The following is a 4,759-nucleotide window of genomic DNA, read 5'->3' on the forward strand; positions in this document are numbered from 1 at the left end:
TGTCTGCATTTGGTATGGGCTGCGTAGAAAGATCTGGTCTGGGTGTGCAAACTTCATCAAGAATCTGAAGACAGTCGTGGTTCTCCATCTGCTGCAGTTGGCAGGAGAGTTGCTGGATTAAGTACACTGCATCTTTTGACAGTAGTGTTAGGCATATCAAGCAAAGTAGTGTGATATCTTAACCAGTGCTGTGCAGAGAGATGAGAGGTTTTCTGTGTGTGCAGAATATGAGCAACAGCATCATGAGAGTCAAATCTCCATAACCAACAATATCACGTGATGCAACCACAGCCTTCTCTGCTGCAGCTACAGCATGCAGACAGAGAGGGAGACCAGCAGCAACAGGATCAAGCTTGGTGGAAAAATAAGCTACAGCTCTCAGTCTACCCCCATGCTCCTGTGTCAAAACAGAGGTCATGTATCCGTCCTTCTGGTCAACAAACTGAGTAAAGGGAAGGTCAGGGTTTGGCAGTCCCAGTGTGGGAGCAGCCTGCAAAGAAGCCTTTAAGTCAGTGAAGGCTTTGTCAGTTTGGTCAGTCCAAGTCAGTTTGTCATGTGCACCAAGATTATTACCATGAATCATGGAAGAGAGAGGTGCCTCTCTCTCTGAATAATTTGGTATCCACTGTCTGCAATATGACGTCATGCTCATCATTTGCTTTTTGGTGGTTGGTTTTAGCACAGATTGAACTGCTTCAATACGTTTGGGAGAGAGAGATTTGCCCTCTGCTGTGATCACATGTCCCAAATATGTAACACAAGTCTGAGCAAACTGCAGTTTTGACAAGCTAGCTTTATGGCCATTGTTTGCTAGGTGTTTTAGCAATGCTATTGTATCTGTTTTACATGCTTCCTGTGATGGACTACAAATCATCAAATCATCAACATACTGTAACAAAACAGAGCCTAGAGGCAAATGGAGGCTCTGTAAATTGTCACGCAGCGCACTGTGAAATACTCCAGGACTTTCTGAATATCCCTGTGGACAGCGAGTCCAAGTGTAGCCTTTACCATCAAAAGAAAATGCAAACCAGAATTGACTGTCTGGATGAACGGGAACAGAGAAAAAAAACATTTGTGAGATCAATGACAGAAAAATGAGTGGCATTAGGTGGAATTAACGACAGAATTGTATGTGGATTTGAAACTTGGGGCGCCCACGGATGTATTGCAGCATTTACTGCTTGCAAATCTTGTACAAATCGCCACTCAGTGGATTGATCTGCGTCTCGGATTTTCTTAACTGGAAAAATTGGTGTTCTGACAGGGGAGTCATTTCACGGAACTATAACTCCAGCCTTTAAAAGTGAATCAAAAAACAGGCCTGATACCATTTAGCGCTTCTGGTTTCCATGGATATTGTTTCATGCATGGTCTGTAATCTGATTTTGGGTGAACTACAAGAGGTGTGGCTCCCCCAATAAGCCCTACGTCATATTTGTGACGCGCCCACAAACAGGGTGGCACCTCAGATAGTTCAGCCATGTCAACTGGTGTGTCATGTAAAAGCATGCAAGGTGTGGTGTGTGTATTAGGAATCAAACAAATTGTTCTGTCGACAAAGGCAGTAGATGTAAGTTTTGTTTTATATACATCACCCCTTTCGCTGTACAGTGTTCTGGGATCCCCATTTATGGGCCTGAAATCAGAGAGGGTCTGTTGTCTGCGGAGCCATGGTCCCATTTCCTGCCATGTCCAGTGGGCAGGTTTCGCCAACGACACGTGTGGAGACGCACCATCAAACAGTTCATTTTGTGAATGAGAGAGAGATACAGAGACAGCAGCAGCCTTCTTTGTCCAATAAATACATGTCATATTCAATTTCTCCACTTCTAGTGGCTTTCTGTTCCAAACTTTCTCAAACCTTTCATCTGGCCCTTCTGAAACATGTGTTGTGCAGTGTAGTCAATCAGCTGACATGTCCTGTAGTGTGTGAGCAAAGCTGGTCTTCATTGCAAGCAGTGTGTGTGCTTGTGTGTGTGCTTATGTGTGTGTGTGTTAACTCCTGTAGTCTGTGAGTCAGTGTCGCTGCGGTCAGATTGCTCCTCTCCCCCTGCCCCGTCCCGCACTCACTTTGCAGCAGTTGTAGTCTGCACAGAGCCATTCTTCTGAGGGCATTCTTTAGCCCAGTGTCCTTGCTTATGACAGTCAAAACAGATGTTTAGGGTCATATTGCCAGTGTCCACCTCCATCGTATTCACATTCTCGTCCCCGACCTCTATGTGGCCGGTCGTGGCCACGTCCTTGTCCGCCAGCCATAGGTTGAGCACCCCTGTACATGGTTAAGGCTGCCGTGTGTAGATCCTTGTCGACTTTGTCTTTCTTTCTCCTCTGTTGATCCTTGATAGTGGTCTCGACATGCACAGCGTGTCGTCTGAGATCATTTAATCAAGCTTTGTCCCTTATTGCCAGATGTGTTCTCATCCAGCTGTGGGAGTTTTTCTCTCAGCTGTGACTCAGTCCTGGTCTGTAAAGCATCAGGTTTAGATGTGGTTGAATCAGGGGATGAGGATGATGTTGGTGGAGGTGATGAAGTTTCTGTTAGACGTCTGGAGGATCCTTCTGCTGTTCCCAGATCCCCACCAGGCTCATGTGGAAGTGGAGGTGCGGTCGGAGGGCAGGAGTCGAGGTCGCGATCCACCTTGACACATTGACTCACAGAAGGAACAGAAGGACAAAGTGTATTAGTTTCTTCATTTTCCTGTAAGGAATGTGTCTTGTACTTTTGCGTTTGTTACTTTCAATTCTTTATCTCCTTCTTTCCCTCTTCTCTCCACATGCTATGTGCCTTCCAGTCTGCTTTAAACTGTTCATGCTTCTCTCGTTTACGTTTGGACAAAGCTGCATGCTGCTCTGCACTTTTTTTTTTCTTTTTTTTTCTTTTGCCTCCAAACATGTCTTCAGTTTGTCTAATTGTCTCAGGCTAAAGCTGCCATTTCCTGGAAACCCAAAATCAACCCACTGTTTAAATTGATTCATACATTGATTCATACTTTCAGATTTTTCTCAATCATCAATTTTATTATTGGTGGGAGGATTTTGGGAGTTGGCTCCACTTTGGACTTCACCTTACTCTGACTTTTACCCATCCTTTATCTCTGATTATTTTGTCTCTTGTATTTACAGAATAAACTGGTCCACTTTTTCAAGCAGATACACCAGAAACTCTCAAATACTACAATAATAACCAAGACACGTCTGTCTGCAAGTACTTATGCGAGATATACCGGTTTACACTCTTAATTCTCTGATTAACTCTGTAACCTCTCACAAACAACATCAAACCACTTCTCACCGTGTGCGATTCCTTCCCTTTAAATCCTTCGGGATTGGAGCGATGACTGGGCTCCGTCCGAGGACAGCTTCTCACCCACAGGGAGGAATCTTTTGCAGCCGGCTTTCTGTCTTTTCAACGGAGTCCAGATCACACGTCCAATCCCATCCTCGTCGCCAAGTTTGTGGTGGAAAAACACTTTCCACCTGATGAGAAGTGAAATAAAATTCCTTAGACAATCTTTGTCTTTTGAGGTTTTATTACAAAATAAAATCTTCAGAGTAATCAATTTCTGACCCCGGTCTGACCCCGAGCTCCATGTTCCCAGGGCTTTTAATGTCTCTTTCTCACATACCAGGATTGCAGGGATGGCAGGGAAAGAAAACAAGCTCGAGGTCAAGTGATAAAATTAATGAGCAACTGAGATAAAGTGTAAGTTATGCTCAGAGACACCGGACAGCAACAAAGAAAGAATAGACAGTCTTTGTCCAAGACATAAGCAGGTGTCCTCACAAAGCACAATGAACAACATACTCAGCACATTAGGTCACTTCAGGTCAAGTTGTATGTACTTCACACAGAATTGAATATACGAGTTTATGAGAATATACGAGTGTATGATAAGAGAATATATGGCTATATGATAAATTGGCATTACACAGAGCCCTCAGATATCAGGCTCCTCTACTGTGGAACCATCTACTAGTTTGGGTCTTGGAGGCAGACGCCCTCTCCATGTTTAAGAGGAGGCTTAAAACTTTCCCTGTTGATGAACCTTATAGTCAGGGCTGAGTAAGGCTTTCCTGAATGAGCCACTAGTTATGCTGCTATAGGTCTACACTGCTGGAAGACTTCACATGATGCACTGATTTCCTCTCTCCTCCTCTCCCTCTCCATCTGTACACATTCATATCCCATTAATGTATGTTACTAACTTGGCTTCTTCTCTCTCCCATGGTGTTGTGCTTTCACGTCTCTGCAGTTACTTCCACCTCCAGAGCTGCAGAGTCTGGATCTGTGGCTGCAGGCGAACTACTGTTCCACATACAAAGCACTGGTGGTTGATCTTCAACATAAATGATAAAAAAGACTTGGAGGACGCCTGTTTCAACTATATAAGTCAGACTGCTGAAGCCTCATGTTTGCTTCTTTTGAACTTTGGAAGTCCCTTTTACACAGGACATGGACTGTGGATTTTATGCTCCATCATTTAGGAGGATCCAAAGCAACAACCACAAATGATTTCAATTTACATAAAAGCATGTGAATGTTTTTGAACATTTGAAGTTTAAAAGACAAACTTGAAAAAATAGGCACCTTTCCTTTAACACAAACCATAATGCTTTGAACCAAAAATGGAAACCTAAGTTGACAATATGAAAATCTCACAGATACAATCAGTATAAATAAACTGAACATGTACTGAAACCTTTGGGCTGAAGTTCTCATGTGATTAGACATCATGCCAATTTAACAAACATCCCA

This window comes from Toxotes jaculatrix, chromosome 10 (assembly GCF_017976425.1).
Source record: "Toxotes jaculatrix isolate fToxJac2 chromosome 10, fToxJac2.pri, whole genome shotgun sequence".
In the NCBI taxonomy this organism is placed as follows: Eukaryota; Metazoa; Chordata; class Actinopteri; family Toxotidae; genus Toxotes; species Toxotes jaculatrix.